Genomic DNA, 19,631 nt, shown 5'->3' with positions numbered 1-19,631 from the left:
AATAATAATAATAATAATAATACAAATGGCGTCTGAGGGGATGGCTGCCGTTTTATTGATTGATTTTGTGTGTTTTTTCACATTGTTTGTAACTTATTCTGTACATAATGTTGCTGCTACCGTGTCTTATGACCGAAAAGAGCTTCTGGATATCAGAACAGCGATTACTCACCTTGAACTGGGCAAATATTTTTTTTTGCTTTACCCACATGTACAAATTACCTCGACTAACCTGTACCCCCGCACCTTGACTCGGTACCGGTACCCCCTGTATATAGCCTCGTTATTGTTATTTTATTGTGTTACTTTTTATTTTATTTTTTACTTTATTTTATTTAGTAAATATTTTCTTAACTCTGTTTTCTTAAAACTGCATTGTTGGTTAAGGGCTTTATTCGGCACATGTGACGAATAAAGAGACCAGGAAAAGACCAAGAAAAGACGGAAATACAGGGGGCGGAGATCGGGGTGCCTTGTGAAAATTCGTCGGCGAGTGGGTAACCTGCCTCTACCCTCCGTTCTATTGGCCAACGTGCAATCACTGGAGAATAAACTGGATGATCTCCGTTCGAGACTATCCTACCAACGGGACATTAAAAACTGTAATATCTTATGTTTCACCGAGTCGTGGCTGAACGACGACATGGGTAATATACAGTTGGCTGGGTTTTCCGTGCATCGGCAGGACAGAGCAGCTACAAATGGTAAGACGACGGGTTGGGGGTGTATGTCTATTTGTCAATAACAGCTGGTGCGTGATGTCTAATACTAAGGTAGTCTCGAGGTATTGCTCGCCTGACGTAGAGTACCTCATGATAAGCTGTAGACCACACTATCTACCAAGAGTGTTTTCATCTATATTCTTCGTAGCCGTCTGTTTACCACCACTAACCGATGCTGGCACTAAGACCACACTCAACGAGCTGTATAAGGCCATAAGCAAATAAGAAAATGCTCATCCAGAAGCGGCGTTCCTAGTGGCCGGGGACTTTAATGTAGGCAAACTTAAACCCGTTTTACCTCATTTCTACCAGCATGTCACGTGCAACCAGAGGAAAAAAAACTCTAGACCACCTTTACTCCACACACAGAGACACGTACAAAGCTCTCCCTCGCCCTCCATTTGGAAAATCTGACCATAATTCTATCCTCCTGATTCCTACTTACAAGCAAAAACTAAAGCAGGAAGTACCAGTGACAAGCTCAATACGTAAGTGGTCAGATGATGCGGATGCTAAGCTGTAGGACTGTTATGCTAGCACAGACTGGAATATGTCCCGGGATTCATCCAATGGCATTGAGGAGGATACCACCTCAGTCACCGGCTTCATCAATAAGTGCATCGACGACTTCGTCCCCACAGTGACCGTATGTACATATCCCAACCAGAAGTCATGGATTACAGGCAACATCCGCACCGAGCTAAAGGCTAGAGCTGCCATGTTCAAGGAGCGGGACAATAATCTGGACGCTTATAAGAAATCCCGCTATGCCTTCAGACGAACCAACAAACAGGCAAAGCGTCAATACAGGACTAAGATTGAATCCTACTACACCGGCTCTGATGCTTGTCGGATGTGGCAGGGCTTGCAAACTTTTACGGGCCTCAAAGAGAAACCCAGCCGCGAGCTGCCCAATGACGCGAGGCTACCAGACGAGCTAAATGTATTTTATGCTCGCTTCGAGGCGAAGCATGCATGAGAGCACCAGCTGTTCCGGACGACCGTGTGATCATGCTCTCCGTAGCCAATGTTAGTAAGACCTTTAAACAGGTCAACATTCACAAAGCCGCAGGGCCAGACGGATTACCAGGACGTGTACTCAGAGCATGCACAGGCCAAATGGCAAGTGTCTTCACTGACATTTTCAACCTCTCCCTGACCGAGTCTGTAATACCTACATGTTTCAAGCAGACCACCACATTCCTTGTGCCCAAGAAAGCGAAAGTAACCTGCCTAAATGACTACCGCCCCGTAGCACTCACGTCTGTAGCCATGAAGTGCTTTGAAAGGCTGGTCATGGCTCACATCAACACCATCATCCCGGAAACCCTAGACCCACTCCAATTCGCATACCGACCCAACAGATGCACAGATGACGCAATCTCAATCACACTCCATAATGCCCTTTCCCACCCGGACAAAAGGAACACCTATATGAGAACACTGTTCATTGACTACAACTCAGCGTTCAACACCATAGTGCCCACAAAGCTCATCACTAAGCTAAGGACCCTGGGACTAAACACCTCCCTCTGCAACTGGATCCTGGACTTCCTGACAGGCCGCCCCAGGTGGTAAGGGTAGGCAACAACACGCCTGCCACGCTGATCCTCAACACGGGGGCCCCTCAGGGGTGCATGCTTAGTCCCTTCCTGTACTCCCTGTTCACCTACGACACCATCATTAAGTTTGCTGACGACACAACGGTGGTAGGCCTAATCACCGACAACGATGAGACAGCCTATAGGGAGGAGGTCAGAGACCTGGCAGTGTGGTGCCAGGACAACAACCTCTCCCTCAACGTGAGTAAAACAAAGGAGCTGATTGTAAACTACAGTAAAAGGAGGGCCGAACACTCCCCCATTCACATCGACGGGGCTGTAGTGGAGCGGGTTGAGAGTTTCAAGTACCTTGGTGTCCACATCACCAAACAAACTATCATGGTCCGAACACACCAAGACAGTCGTGAAGAGGGCACGACAACACCTTTTCCCCCTCAGGAGACTGAAAAGATTTGGCATGGGTCCCCAGTTCCTCAAAAGGTTCTACAGCTGCACCATCGAGAACATCCTGACTGGTTGCATCACCGCCTGGTATGGCAACTGCTCGGCATCCGACCGTAAGGCGCTACAGAGGGTAGTGCGTATGGCCCAGTACATCACTGGGGCCAAGCTTCCTGCCATCCAGGAATTATATACCAGGCGGTGTCAGAGAAAGGCCCAAACAATTGTCAAAGACTCCAGCCACCCTAGTCATAGACTGTTCTCTCTGCTACCGCACGGCAAGCGGTACCGGAGCTCCAAGTCTAGGTCCAAAAGGCTCCTTAACAGCTTCTACCCCCAAGCCATAAGACTGCTGAACAATTAATCAAATGGCCACCTGGACTATTTACATTGACCCCCCCCCCCCCTTTGTTTTTACACTGCTGCTACTCGCTGTCTATTATCTATGCATAGTCTCTTTACCCCTACCTACATATACAAATTACCTCGACTAACCTGTACCCCCGCACATTGACTCGGTACCGGTACCCCCTGTATATAGCCTCGTTATTGTTATTTTATTGTGTTACTTTTTATTTTATTTTTTACTTTAGTTTATTTAGTAAATATTTTCTTAACTCTATTTCTTGAACTGCATTGTTGGTTAAGAAATGTAAGTAAGCATTTCACTGTAAGGTCTACACCTGTTGTATTCGGCACATGTGACAAATAACATTTGCTTTGATTTGATCAACCCCCTGGACAGGATGTGTGAAGTTTCTCACATGCTATTCATCCACTGCATGATCCTGACAAACTCATCATTTACTCAGGAACAATTGTCCCAACTCTGGAAACCTGTTTCATATTACACCATCAGCTTTCAGTCTGCATCAAACCATCTTTCATATGAAACATCTTGGGCCTTTCTGTTGATCCTATAATACTGTATGACCTCTGTTGATCCTATAATACTGTATGACCTCTGTTGATCCTATAATACTGTATGACCTCTGTAGCTCTGTTGATCCTATAATACTGTATGACCTCTGTAACTCTGTTGATCCTATAATACTGTATGACCTCTGTTGATCCTATAATACTGTATGACCTCTGTTGATCCTATAATACTGTATGACCTCTGTTGATCCTATAATACTATATGACCTCTGTTGATCCTATAATACTGTATGACCTCTGTTGATCCTATAATATTGTATGACCTCTGTTGATCCTATAATACTGTATGACCTCTCTTGATCCTATAATACTGTATGACCTCTGTTGATCCTATAATACTGTATGACCTCTGTTGATCCTATAATACTGTATGACCTCTGTTGATCCTATAATACTGTATGACCTCTGTTGATCCTATAATACTGTATGACCTCTGTTGATCCTATAATATTGTATGACCTCTGTTGATCCTATAATACTGTATGACCTCTCTTGATCCTATAATACTGTATGACCTCTGTTGATCCTATAATACTGTATGACCTCTGTTGATCCTATAATACTGTATGACCTCTGTTGATCCTATAATACTGTATGACCTCTGTTGATCCTATAATATTGTATGACCTCTGTAGCTCTGTAAAACTACATTCACCATTAATCAACTCGTTCCCTATCCATGTACTACAAGATCCAGAAGGGATGTAGCAGTTGCCCACAACACTGGAAACAATCATTGTTTCAGTGCAGTGCAGTACAGTACAGTGCAGTGCAATACAGTGCAGTGCAATACAGTGCAGTGCAATACAGTGCAGTGCAGTGCAATACAGTGCAGTGCAGTACAGTGCAGTGCAGTACAGTGTAGTACAGTGCAATACAGTGCAGTGTAATACAGTGCAGTGCAATACAGTGCAGTGCAATACAGTGCAGTGCAGTACAGTGCAGTATAGTGCAATACAGTGCAGTGCAATACAGTGCAGTGCAGTACAGTGCAGTATAGTGCAATACAGTGCAGTGCAATACAGTGCAGTGCAATACAGTGCAGTGCAATACAGTGCAGTGCAGTATAGTGCAATACAGTGCAGTGCAATACAGTGCAGTGCAGTGCAATACAGTGCAGTGCAGTACAGTGCAGTATAGTGCAATACAGTGCAGTGCAATACAGTGCAGTGCAGTGCAATACAGTGCAGTGCAGTACAGTGCAGTGCAGTACAGTGCAATACAGTGCAGTGCAATACAGTGCAGTGCAGTACAGTGCAGTGCAATACAGTGCAGTATAGTGCAATACAGTTTAGTACCAAGAAGACTTCACTTCTTAACTCTTGTGATTTTTTTTCTATCTTCAAATTTGCTGACATGTTCTCAGTGAAGCAGGAACATTCAAGCTAAAATGTTTAATGACATGTCATTTCCCCAGCAGCTAATGCCGTAAAGCATTGGTTCCACACAAGCAGCCAGCTGATTGTGTTCTTGCGTGTGTATCTGAGTGTGTCAATGTTCAGGGTGCCACAGCACAAGGAAACCTCGCCCAGCTATTGTTGTTGAAGTTAGAATAGCCCCAAGGACTCCTTGATACTGTTTCGGGAATTACTCAGTATGCATCCCAACATGGTGGACTTCCCCACTATAAAGGGTAATAAGGGTCCCATTCGGGACGAACCCTCAGTGCAGATGATTACGGGCGTTTCTGTTGTTGTGTTCGAGCAGAGTGAAGCGTAGGGTAATGGAGGGATGCTGTCATGGCTGCCTTCCAACTAGAGTTAAAGTACTGTGTGTGTGTGTGTGTGTGTGTGTGTGTGTGTGGCGCTAACTGTCATGGCCGACAGCCTGGATACAGACTAATAGTATTACGCAACACCAGGGTCTCTCCGCAGACAGACAGAAGGAAGCTGGATGTGATCACGTGTCATGGATTTGTACCTCTTTTTTTATTTTGCTACAATAGTTTATTTTCGACCCTACAACCCTACATTCCACACTATCGTCTCAATGTCCACTACTTTTTATGTTTAAACTGGTTGGGGATAGTCACAAGGTCATGCACTACACGTCTCAGACGTAAATACACGCTATTTGAAGAACATGTAACCTGACAGGGAATTCATCATGTCAACATGGTTGGATGTTCACTGAGCATAAACATGACATTGTGTCATGAGCACTCTCTCTCCCTGGTAGCAACATTAATTGCATTCAATTATCTTCCACTCTGCTCACCTCCCTCTCTCTACTCAGCCTAACTAGCTCCACCTGCCCTGCTCTGCTCTTGTTACCTGGCCAGCTGCACTGCATTTCCCACTCACCATCCTCACCTTGCCTCACTCTGTTCTAATTACTCTGCCAGCTGAACTGCATTTCCCCACTACCTCTCCCAGTATATCAAGCCCTGGTTTTCAGCCAAGCCCTGTCAGATCGTCTTCAAACCCGGACCAGTAACCTGCCTGTCTGCGCTCTGACTCCTGTTTGTGATACCGATCCTTTCTTGACTGCCTCCCTTGTTCTACTGCCCCGTCTATCCCAACCTGCCTTCTGGACCTCGACTACTCTCCGATCTTCAGCCCCTCCGGTCTCCGACCACCAGATGAGCGTGCCCAGACGTTTCACCACCCTCAGCCCGATACGCCGCTCCATCACTGGGGAACACACACACTAAGCACTTGGACTGGACACCCCCGGACATTTGGTGACCCCCGGAGCACAGGTACCCACAGGAGGACCCTGAAAGACCCCTGACACCCCTGGGACTCCTCTTCCCGCCTGTAACCTTGAATAAAGAACTCTGAATTTGAACTTGCGCTCTTGGGTCCTCTTCTGTTCGTGACAGAACGATCTGACCATCATGGACCCAGCGCACTCCCTGACCACGATGGAGGAAGAGCCAGAGAGGACTGCCCTACAGCGACTGGAACGCTCTGAGGGAGACATAAATCGGATGGCTGGCGACATCGCTTCCCTTCTCCAGCTATTCAACCAGCAGCAACAACAGTTCCAACTGCAGCAACAACAGCTAGCCCAAGCCCTGCAACTACTCTCAAGCCCGGCTACTCCACCTGCACCCCCCTGGTCCTTTTGTTCCTGTACCACCGATACTCCTTCATCCCTCCGCTGGAGGTCCCAATGCTGCAGGCCCGGCAGTGCTGCCACCAGGTCCCCACGCTCCTGAACCAAGGATTGGGAACCCGGAACGTTTTGATGGCAACCAGAAGCAAGTAAGACCATTCTTGAGCAGCTGCCGAATCCAGTTTGCACTACAGCCCAGGACTTTCTCAACAGAGGGAGCCAAGGTGGGGTATGTCATCACACATCTCACCGGTCGAGCTCGGTTGTGGGGAACGGCGGAATTCGACCGGCAAACCCCAGCCTGTGCCTCCTTCAGTGCCTTTGAGGAGGAGATGTTAAAGGTCTTTGACCTAGGCTCGCCAACAGCCGAAGCGTCACAAGCTCTGCTCACCATCCGTCAGGGCAATCGGACAGTGGCAGACTTCTCCATTGACTTTCGTACCCTGGCCAGTCAAAGCTCGTTTAACCCAGAGGCACTGGTGCAAGCCTTCCTCCATAGCCTGGCGGACTATATCAAGGACGAGCTTGTTTCCCATGACCCGCCCTCAACGCTTGATGCCGCCATTGACCTTGCCGTTCGCATTGACCGCCGTATACAGACCCGGGAGGAGGGAGAAGGGCCGTCTCAGTCAACCTGCCATCCGTACTCGGGTCGATACCGCTTCTGTCCAGCCCCTGCCTGTCAAGTCCCATAGCCAACTCAATCAGCCTGAGCCCATGGAGATTGGCCGTGCCTCTCTGACTCCCGAGGAGCGTCGGCGCCGTCTAAGCTCCAACCTTTGCCTCTACTGTGGTGGCGAGAATCACCGTGTCGCTACTTGTCCGGCAAAAGCCGCAGCTCACCAGGTGTAGGGAGATCCGGGTGAGCTCAACAAGCCTTCAGTCTCCCTCCATCCGAAAGACCCTGCTTCATCTCCGCCTTCAGCTTTCTGACAAGACTCATACATTGGCCGCCCTTGTGGATTCCGGAGCCGAAGCAAACATCATGGACCCTGAGCTTGCACAGCAACTGGGCGTGAACCATCATCAACTGACACAACCCATTCCTGCACGAGCCCTGGATGGGCATCATCTTGGCACTGTCACTCATATCTCCGCCCCCTGTGACAATCCTGCTGTCAGGAAACCACCAGGAGTCCATCCAGTTTCACCTCCTACACTCACCTGGCCAACCACTCATTCTTGGATACCCGTGGCTCCGTCAGCACAACCCCACATCGACTGGGAGACAGGAACAGTCCGTGAGTGGGGAAGGAGTTGTCACCAGACCTGTTTAAGGGGGGCCACCCTGCCCGTTCACCGGGGAAGGATCTAGCGCTACCTCCGACATATCCAATGTTCCGGCCTGTTACCACAGCCTGAAAGAGGTGTTCAACAAATCCAAGGCGACATCTCTACCCCCACACAGACCCTATGACTGCGCGATTGATCTCCTGCCTGGCACAGCACCTCCCAAGGGTCGTCTGTATTCACTGTCAGCCCCGGAAAGAAAGGCCATGGAGGACTACATTAATGACTCTCTTGCCTCCGGGGATAATTAGACCGTCGTCTTCCCCGCAGGAGCGGGATTCTTCTTTGTCGGCAAGAAGGACGGTTCTCTTCGTCCATGCATAGATTACCGGGGTCTGAACGACATCACGGTTAAGAATCGCTACCCACTGCCCTTACTTTCGTCTGCCTTCGAACTGCTGCAGGGAGCCACTGTATTCACTAAGCTGGACCTTCGCAATGCCTACCATCTGGTGCGGATGAGGGAGGGAGACGAATGGAAGACAGCGTTCAACACACCAACCGGCCACTATGAATATCTCGTCATGCCCTTCGGCCTCACCAATGCCCCAGCAGTTTTTCAAGCCCTAGTGAATGATATCCTCAGGGACATGCTAAATACGTTCGTATTTGTGTACCTTGACGATATTTTAATATTCTCAAAGACTCTGTCAGAACACACGCACTTCACGTCCGGTTGGTCCTGCGCCGCCTGCTGGAGAACTCTCTTTTCGTGAAGGCAGAGAAGTGCGAGTTCCATGCCAAGACCGTTTCATTCCTGGGGTATGTGGTGACCGAGGGCAGCATTCAGATGGATCTCACGAAGGTGTCGGCTGTCACTTCCTGGCCAGTTCCTGAGTCTCGGAAGAAGTTGCAACAGTTCCTGGGCTTTGCCAACTTTTATAGGAGATTCATCAGAAACTATAGCACAGTGGCTGCACCCCTCACGGCGCTAACCAGCACTAAACAACCGTACCAATGGACATCAGCTGCTGATAAGGCCTTCAATATCCTCAAGACATGTTTCACTTCTGCTCCCATCCTCCAGATGCCAGATGCAGCAAGGCAGTTTGTGGTGGAGGTAGATGCTTCGGACGTGGGAGTGGGTGCAGTGCTTTCTCAAAGAGCAGCTGAGGATGGCAAGATGCACCCTGTGCCTTCTACTCCCGTCGGCTAACCCCTGCCGAATGCAACTACGACATTGGGAACCGCGAGCTGTTGGCTGTCAAGCTCGCCCTTGAAGAATGGCGGCACTGGTTAGAGGGGTCAAAGGAACCATTCGTAGTGTGGACAGACCACAAGAACCTGGAGTATATCCAAACAGCCAGGAGGCTGAACTCCCGTCAACAGCGGTGGTCTCTGTTCTTTACGCGCTTCAATTTCACGCTCTCCTACCGCCCGGGATCTCGCAACATCAAACCTGATGCTCTTTCCCGGATGTTTCAGAAGGACGAGACCACCGCCATGACAGCTCCCATTCTTCCCAGCCACTTGGTCGTAGCGGCCCTCACCTGGGAGATCGAGAAGCAGGTCATGGAGGCTCTTCGGGACCAGCCAGGTCCAAGCACCAGCGCCCCCAACCGTCTGTTTGTTCCAGCAAATCTCAGGTCACCTGTGATTCAGTGGGGGCACGAATCCCGTCTGGCCTGTCATCCCGGCATCACTCGCACCCTTCATCTGGTCCGCCAGCGGTTCTGGTGGCGGGGATGAGACGGGATGTCCGAGAATTCATCCGAGCTTGTCCCACTTGTAACCGAAACAAGACTCCCAACCAGCCTCCTGCTGGGTTGCTGCAACCCCTACTCATACCCAAGAGGCCCCTGGTCCCACGTTTCACTGGACTTTGTTACGGGCCTTCCGCCCTCTGACGGACACACAGTCATCCTTACCATTGTTGACCGCTTTAGTAAGATGACCCACTTCGTGCCCCCTTCCCAAACTACCCTCTGCTAAAGAGACCTCCCAGGTGGTCCTGGAACATGTGTTTCGTATCCATGGCCTACCCCAGGATATAGTGTCAGACCGGGGCCCGCAATTCTCAGCAACCTTTTGGAAGGAGTTCTGTCATCTCCTTGGGGCCACCGCCAGCCTATCGTCTGGATTCCACCCGCAGTCAAACGGCCAGACTGAACGCATGAACCAGGAGCTGGAGAAGGCACTGAGGTGTGTGGCTTCCCAAAATCCCCGGGCCTGGGCTCAACACCTGCTCTGGGTGGAATATGCCCATAATTCACTCACCAGTTCCTCCACCGGGCTCTCCCCCTTTCAGTGTGTCTACGGGTATCAACCTCCACTGTTTGCCAGCCAGGAGGCGGATGCCACCTGTCCGTCTGCTCTTGCGTATGCCCGCCGCTGCCGCCGCACTCTGGGCCCAGGCTCGCACTGTGCTCCTGAAGTCTGGAACCAGCTACGCCCGTCGGTGCCAACCGACGGAGGACCCCAGCACCTACTTACCGGGTTGGTCAGAAGGTCTGGCTGTCTGCCCGGGATCTGCCGCTGCGGGTTTGTATCACGAAAGCTGGCCCCTCGCTTCATTGGTCCTTTTCCTGTGCAGAAAGTCATCAGTCCAACGGCGGTCCGACTTCAGTTGCCCGCTTCCATGCGGGTCCACCCCCACCTTCCACGTCTCCAAGGTCAAGCCGGTCCATGAAAGTCCCCTGGTCCCTGCAGCTCCGGCGCCACCTCCTCCGCGCCTCGTAGATGGCGGTCCTGTCTTCACCGTCCGGCGGCTGCTCCGCTCTAGGCGAAGGGGTAGGGGTCTCCAGTACCTCGTTGATTGGGAGGGATATGGTCCAGAGGAGAGGACCTGGATCCCGGCCAGGAGGATAGTGGACCGGACCCTTATCACTGACTTCCACCGACTACATCCTGATCAGCCTGCAATCCGTAGGGGCCGTCCAAGAGGGGTTCCTAGCCGTCCGGCCCGCCCTGCTCCTGTCTCAGTGCCTGTCCTGTCTCCCGACCGTGACCCTCCAGCTCCTTCTGAGGATGAGGAGATTCACTCGGACCGCTCGGAGGAGTTCTGACCCGCCGCCTGCTCCCCTCCACCCTCCCGGCATGATGTTGTTCTTGGGACTTCTGGGGCCGTCCCTTGGAGGGGGGGTCCTGTCATGAGCACTCTCTCTCCCTGGTAGCAACATTAATTGCATTCAATTATCTTCCACTCTGCTCACCTCCCTCTCTCTACTCAGCCTAACTAGCTCCACCTGCCCTGCTCTGCTCTTGTTACCTGGCCAGCTGCACTGCATTTCCCACTCACCATCCTCACCTTGCCTCACTCTGTTCTAATTACTCTGCCAGCTGAACTGCATTTCCCCACTACCTCTCCCAGTATATCAAGCCCTGGTTTTCAGCCAAGCCCTGTCAGATCGTCTTCAAACCCGGACCAGTAACCTGCCTGTCTGCGCTCTGACTCCTGTTTGTGATACCGATCCTTTCTTGACTGCCTCCTTGTTCTACTGCCCCGTCTATCCCAACCTGCCTTCTGGACCTCGACTACTCTCCGATCTTCAGCCCCTCCGGTCTCCGACCACCAGATGAGCGTGCCCAGACGTTTCACCACCCTCAGCCCGATACGCCGCTCCATCACTGGGGAACACACACACTAAGCACTTGGACTGGACACCCCCGGACATTTGGTGACCCCCGGAGCACAGGTACCCACAGGAGGACCCTGAAAGACCCCTGACACCCCTGGGACTCCTCTTCCCGCCTGTAACCTTGAATAAAGAACTCTGAATTTGAACTTGCGCTCTTGGGTCCTCTTCTGTTCGTGACACATTGTGTCCTTTCTCACTTGTGTTTCATATGACCAGAAATCTATTCTCAGACCTCTGCTGTGTTTGTTTCATTTCTGTTCAAGGAAAAGCTCATGTTTTCCGTCCACAGGCGGTCTCCATATCTCTCTCTGCAGAGTCTGACCCCCTACTATTATTCTACAATGTAGAAAATAGTAAAAATAAAGAAAAACCCTTGAATGAGTAGGTGTGTCCAAACTTTTGACTGGTACTGTAAGTGTGTGTGTAAGGTACCCCTGCTAATTCAGTTATTTCCATGCTAACAGACAAACCATGAATCTACAGCCATCAACATACTGTTGTCCTGCACATCTAATGTGCTTCCTTGTGTCTGTTTTCCGCTGGCTGAACAGTCCTTTCTTTAAAAACTAAATGCAAGAGATTTACGATCACGGTTTTTACACTGGTGCCGAGACCAGTCTTCTGGTCTTAGCTGGACATCTGTTAAACTGGTGGTGAGACCAGTCTTCTGGTCTTAGCTGGACATCTGTTACACTGGTGGCGAGACCAGTCTTCTGTTGAATAGGATGGCACTGACTAGAATACAGTATAAAAATATGAAATGAGTAAAACACTGTGTAAACATTATTAAAGTGACCAGGTGTTCCATTATTGAAGTGACCAGTGATTCCATGTCTAGGTACATAGGGCAGCAGCCTCTAAGGTGCAGGGTTGATTAACCAGGTTGTAGCCGGCTAGTGACAGTGACTAAGTTCAGGGCAGGGTACTGGGTGGAGGCCGGCTAGTGACGGCTATTTAAAAGTCGGATGGCCTTGAGATAGAAGCTGCTTTTCAGTCTCTCGGTCCCAGCTTTGATGCCCCTGTTCTGACCTCGCCTTCTGGATGATAGCGGGGTGAACAGGCCGTGGCTCGGGGGGTTGATGTCCTTGATGATATTTTTGGCCTTCCTGTGACATTGGGTGCTGTAGGTGTCCTGGAGGGCAGGCAGTGTGCCTCCAGTGATGCGTTGGGCAGACCGCACCACCCTCTGGAGAGCACTGCGGTTGCGGGCGGTGCAGTTGCCGTACCAGGTGGTGATACAGCCTGACAGGATGCTCTCAATGGTGCATCTGTAAAAGTTTGTGAGGGTCTTAGGGGTCAAGCCAAATTTCTTCAGCCTCCTGAGGTTGAAGAGGCGCTGTTGTGCCTTCTTCAACACACTGTCTGTGTGGGTGGACCATTTCAGATTGTCATTGACGTGTATGCCGAGGAACTTGAAGCTTTTCACCTTTTCCTCTGCGGCCCAGTCGATGTGGATAGGGGCGTGCTTCTTCAAATCAAAATCAAATCAAATCAAACTTTATTTGTCACATGCGCCGAATACAACAGGTGTAGACCTTACAGTGAAATGGTTACTTACAAGCCCTTAACCAACAATGCAGTTCAAGAAAGAGTTAAGAAAACGTTTACTAAATAAACTAAAGTAAAAATAAATGAAAAGTAACACAATAAAATAACAATAACGAGGCTATATACAGGGGGTACCGGTACCGAGTCAATGTGCGGGGGTACAGGTTAGTCGAGGTCATTTGTACATGTAGGTAGGGGTAAAGAAACTATACATAGATAATAGACAGCGGGTAGCAGCAGTGTAAAAACAAATGGAGGGGGGAGGGGGTGTCAATGTAAATAGTCTGGGTGGCAATTTGATTAATTGTTCAGCAGTCTTATGGCTTGGGAAAGAAGCTGTTAAGGAGCCTTTTGGACCTAGACTTGGCGCTCCGGTACCGCTTGCCGTGCGGTAGCAGAGAGAACAGTCTATGACTTGGGTGGCTGGAGTCTTTGACAATTTTTTGGGCTTTCCTCTGACACCGCCTGGTATAGAGGTCCTGGATGGCAGGAAGCTTGGCCCCAGTGATGTACTCGGCCATACGCACTACCCTCTGTAGTGCCTTACGGTCGGATGCCGAGCAGTTGCCATGCCATTTCCTGAGGGGGAAAATGTGTTGTCGTGCCCTCTTCACGACTATCTTGGTGTGTTTGAAACTCTCGACCCGCTCCACTACAGCCCTGTCGATGTGAATGGGGGTGTGTTCGGCCCTCCTTTTCCTGTAGTCCACGATCAGCTCCTTTGTCTTGATCACGTTGAGGTAGAGGTTGTTGTCCTGGCACCGCACTGCCAGGTCTCTGACCTCCTCCCTATAGGGTGTCTCATCATTGTCGGTGATTAGGCCTACCACTGTTGTGTCGTCAGCAAACTTAATGATGATGTCGTAGGTGAACAGGGAGTACAGGAAGGGACTAAGCATGCACCCCTGAGGGACCCCCGTGTTGAGGATCAGCGTGGCACATGTGTTGTTGCTTACCCTTACCACCTGGGTCGGCCCGTCAGGAAGTCCAGGATCCAGTTGCAGAGGGAGGTGTTTAGTCCCAGGGTCCTTAGCTTAGTGATGAGCTTTGTGGGCACAATGGTGTTGAACGCTGAGCTGTAGTCAATGAACAGCATTCTCACATTGGTGTTCCTTTTGTCCAGGTGGGAAAGGGCAGTGTGGAGTGCGTTTGAGATTGCGTCATCTGTGGATCTGTTGGGGCGGTATGCAAATTGGAGTGGGTCTAGGGTTTCCGGGATGATGGTGTTGATGTGAGCCATGATCAGCCTTTCATCGCACTTCATGGCTACCGACGTGAGTGGTACGGGGCGGTAGTCATTTTGGCAGGTTACCTTCGCTTTCTTGGGCACAGGGACTATGGTGGTCTGCTTGAAACATGTAGGTATTACAGACTCGGTCAGGGAGATATTGAAAATGTCAGTGAAGACACTTGCAAGTTGGTCCCTGCATGCCCTGAGTAAACATCCTGGTAATCCGTCTGGCCTCGCGGCCTTATGAATGTTGACCTGTTCAAAGTTCTTACTCACATCGGCTATGGAAAGCGTGATCATACGGTCATCTGGAACAGCTGGTGCTCTCATGCATGCTTCAGTGTTGCTTGCCTCGAAGCGAGCATAAAAGGCATTTAGCCCGTCTGTTAGGCTCTCGTCACTGGGCGGCTCGCGGCTGGATTTCCCTTTGTAGTCTGTAATAGTTTGCAAGCCCTGCCACATCCGACAAGTGTCAGAGCCGGTGTAGTAGGATTCAATCTTAGTCCTGTATTGATGCTTTGCCTTTTTGATGGTTCATTTGAGGGCATAGCGGGATTTCTTATAAGCGTCACTGTGGGGACGACGTTGTCGATGCACTTATTGAATAAGCAGGGGACAGAGGTGGTACACTCCTCAATGCCATTGAATGAACCAGAAATCAGGAGGATAGAATTATGGTCAGATTTTCCAAATGGAGGGCGAGGGAGAGCTTTGTATGCGTCTCTGTGTGTGGAGTAAAGGTGGTCTATATTTTTTTTTACTCTGGTTGCACATGTGACATGCTGGTAGAAATGAGGTAAAACGGATTTAATTTTGCCTGCATTAATGTCCCTGGCCACTAAGAGCGCCACTTCTGGATGAGCATTATCTTGTTTGCTTATGGCCTTATACAGCTCGTTGAGTGCGGTCTTAGTGCCAGCGTCGGTTTGTGGTGGTAAATAGTGTGGTCTACAGCTTATCATGAGGTACTCTACGTCAGGCGGGCAATACCTTGAGACTACCTTAATATTAGACATCGCGTACCAGCTGTTATTGACAAATAGACACACACCCCCACCCCTCATCTTACCGGACGTAGCTGTTCTGTCCTGCCGATGCACGGAAAACCCAGCCAACTGTATATTACCCATGTCGTCGTTCAGCCACGACTCGGTGAAACATAAGATATTACAGTTTTTAATGTCCCGTTGGTAGGATAGTCTCGAACGGAGCTCATCCAGTTTATTCTCCAGTGATTGCACATTGGCCAATAGAATGGATGGTAGAGGCGGTTTACCCACTTGCCAACGAATTCTCACAAGGCACCCTGGTCTCCGCCCCCTGTATCTCCTTATTTTCTTCATGCGAATGACGGGGATTTGGGCCAACATTATATCCTTCGCGTCCGACTCATTAAATAAAACATCTTCGTCCAGTTCTAGGTGAGTAATCGCTGTTCTGATGTCCAGAAGCTCTTTTCAGTCATAAGAGACGGTAGCATCAACATTGTGTACAAAATAAGTTCCAAACAATGTGAAAAAACATACAAAACAGCACGATTGGTTAGGAGCCCGCAAAATGGCAGCCATCCCCTACGGCGCCATTCATATTGAGCAAACACTGAATGTTTTTTGTTATACACATCCATACTGTATTGGGGGTGACTTGGGGAAGGTTGGATAGAGGTTATAATCCATACTGTATTGGGGGTGACTTGGGGAAGGTTGGATAGAGGTTATAATCCATGCTGTATTAGGGGTGACTTGGGGAAGGTTGGATAGAGGTTATAATCCATACTGTATTGGGGGTGACTTGGGGAAGGTTGGATAGAGGTTATAATCCATGCTGTATTCGGGGTGACTTGGGGAAGGTTGGATAGAGGTTATAATCCATGCTGTATTGGGGGTGATTTGAGGAAGGTTGGATAGAGGTTGTAATCCATGCTGTATTGGGGGTGACTTGGGGAAGGTTGGATAGAGGTTATAATCCATGCTGTATTCGGGGTGACTTGGGGAAGGTTGGATAGAGGTTATAATCCATGCTGTATTGGGGGTGACTTGGGGAAGGTTGGATAGAGGTTGTAATCCATGCTGTATTGGGGGTGACTTGGGGAAGGTTGGATAGAGGTTATAATCCATGCTGTATTCGGGGTGACTTGGGGAAGGTTGGATAGAGGTTATAATCCATGCTGTATTGGGTGTGACTTGGGGAAGGTTGGATAGAGGTTGTAATCCATGCTGTATTGGGGGTGACTTGGGGAAGGTTGGATAGAGGTTGTAATCCATGCTGTATTGGGGGTGACTTGGGGAAGGTTGGATAGAGGTTATAATCCATGCTGTATTGGGGGTGACTTGGGGAAGGTTGGATAGAGGTTATAATCCATGCTGTATTGGGGGTGATTTGAGGAAGGTTGGATAGAGGTTTGTTACAGTCTATTGCAACCAGTGGGACCCTGTCCCTACATCCCATTGGGACCCTGTCCCTACATCCCAGTGGGACCCTGTCCCTACATCCCATTGGGACCCTGTCCCTACATCCCATTGGGACCCTGTCTCTACATCCCATTGGGACCCTGTCCCTATATCCCATTGGGACCCTGTCCCTATATCCCAGTGGGACCCTGTCCCTACATTCCATTGGGACCCTGTCCCTATATCCCAGTGGGACCCTGTCCCTACATCCCATTGGGACCCTGTCCCTATATCCCAGTGGGACCCTGTCCCTATATCCCAGTGGGACCCTGTCCCTATATCCCAGTGGGACCCTGTCCCTATATCCCAGTGGGACCCTGTCCCTATATCCCAGTGGGACCCTGTCCCTATATCCCAGTGGGACCCTGTCCCTATATCCCATTGGGACCCTGTCCCTATATCCCAGTGGGACCCTGTCCCTATATCCCATTGGGACCCTGTCCCTATATCCCAGTGGGACCCTGTCCCTATATCCCAGTGGGACCCTGTCCCTATATCCCAGTGGGACCCTGTCCCTACATCCCAGTGGGACCCTGTCCCTACATCCCAGTGGGACCCTGTCCCTATATCCCAGTGGGACCCTGTCCCTATATCCCAGTGGGACCCTGTCCCTACATCCCATTGGGACCCTGTCCCTACATCCCATTGGGACCCTGTCCCTACATCCCAGTGGGACCCTGTCCCTATATCCCAGTGGAACCCTGTCCCTATATCCCAGTGGAACCCTGTCCCTATATCCCAGTGGGACCCTGTCCCTACATCCCATTGGGACCCTGTCCCTATATCCCATTGGGACCCTGTCTCTATATCCCAGTGGAACCCTGTCCCTATATCCCAGTGGAACCCTGTCCCTAGGCTCTGAGATGCAGTGCCTTAGACCGCTGCGACATTCGGGAGCCACATATTTAGCTTATTTTGATTGGGCTAAATTGTTTTTACTATCTTTTAGTTGTCACTGTATTAGACTAAGCAGAGGTGATTTGATTTGATGATGTTGAAATGTTGAAGATGAAATGGTGCTGGAATAGTGGAGGCAGCTCCTGTTGTCTTTGTGCTGACTTGTGGTAACTCTCCGTGGTTCTAAATCAATAGTTGTTTAGTAGTCTGAAAATGTTGGAAACATGAACTTTCTTGACCGTGCTGTAAGTCATGTAACTGTTTGTTACATGCAATATGCTTTGTGGACTTCACTGGACAGATTTTGCTCTCCGGTGTTGTGATGAAACCTTTAGGTCTATATATCACGGTCGCAAGGCATATGAACTAACAGGTTATAGAGCAAACAACGCAATTATCACAACACGTATGTTGTAATACGGCCTTTGTTCTTGTGATTTTACCCACACACTGCTACTGCTCGGGATTAACCAAGGACCATTGGCTGGCCCACGATCGTTGACTGAAGACACGGACCAAGGCGCAGCGTGATAAGCGTACATACTTTTATTTAACGTACTTTAACGACAAAAACAACGAACAAACGATACGTGAAGTCCTGAGGTTATCACACAACAAACCTTTACGGATCAAGATCCCACAAATAACCTGGTGCCAACAGGCTGCCTAAGTATGGTCCCCAATCAGAGACAACGAGCTACAGCTGTCTCTGATTGGGAACCACCCTGGCCAACATAGAACTAAACGATCTAGAACAAAAAACATAGAAAACTAAACATAGAAAATCCACACCCTGGCTCAACATATAAGAGTCCCCAGAGCCAGGGCGTGACACAGTGTGACAGATCATAGAAATAAATCAAGATAGTCTCTAGCTATCTCTATCTCTACACTGCTTTCAGAAAGTATTTTATACACCTTGACTTATTCCACATTTCGTTGTGTTACAGCCTGAATTCAAAATGGATTAAATCGATTTTTTCCCTCACCCATCTACACACAATACCCCATAGTGACAAAGTGAAAACATGTTTATAGAAATGTTTGCAAATTTATTGAAAATGAAATACAGAAATTTGCCCATTATTCTTTTCAAACTTCTTAAAGCTCTGTCATGTTGGTTGTTGATCATTGCTAGACAACCATTTTCAGGTCTTGCCATAGATTTTCAAGTAGATTTAAGTCAAAACTGGAACTCTGACATTCAGGAACATTCACTGTCGTCTTGGTAAGCAACTCCAGTGTAGATTTGGCCTTGTGTTTTAGGTCATTGTCCTGCTGAAAGGTGAATTCATCTCCCAGTGTCTGTTGGAAAGCAGACTGAACCAGGTTTTCCTCTAGGATTCTGCCTGTGCTTAGCTCCATTCTGTTTATTTTTTATTCTGAATCTCTCCCCAGTCCTTAACGATTACAAGCATATCCATAACATGATGCAGCCACCACTATGCTTGAAAATATGGAGAGTGGTACTCAGTAATGTGTTGTATTGGATTTGCCCCAAACATAACACTTGGTATTCAGGACAAAAAGTGAATTTCTTTACCACATTTTTTGCAGTATTACTTTATTACTTGTTGCAAACAATATGCATGTTTTGGAATATTTGCATTCTGTACAGGCTTCCTTCTTTTCACTCTGTCATTTAGTTTAGTATTGTGGAGTAACTACAATGTTGTTTTCTCCTATCACAGCCATTAAACTCTGTAACTGTTTTAAAGTCACCATTGGCCTCATGGTGAAATCCCTGAGTGGGTTCCTTCCCTTCTGGCAACTGAGTTAGGAAGGACGCCTGTACCTTTGTAGTGACTGGGTGTATTGATACACTGTCCGAAGTGTAATTAATAACCACCATGCTCAAAGGGATATTCAATGTCTGCTTTTTTATTTTTACCCATCTACCAATAGGTGCCCTT

General features: G+C 49.1%; 1 protein-coding gene across 2 annotated transcripts in view; it reads right to left on the bottom strand.

The window, feature by feature from the left end:
- The window catches only part of tek (TEK tyrosine kinase, endothelial), a 76,980-nt gene that overhangs the window by 56,433 nt on the left and 916 nt on the right, over positions 1-19,631 (bottom strand). The window lies entirely within an intron of this gene.

This window comes from Coregonus clupeaformis, chromosome 9, assembly GCF_020615455.1.
Source record: "Coregonus clupeaformis isolate EN_2021a chromosome 9, ASM2061545v1, whole genome shotgun sequence".
Lineage (NCBI taxonomy): Eukaryota > Metazoa > Chordata > Actinopteri > Salmoniformes > Salmonidae > Coregonus > Coregonus clupeaformis.
The sequence above is the reverse complement of the archived record's forward strand: the minus strand, read 5'-3'. Positions and strand labels throughout refer to the sequence as shown.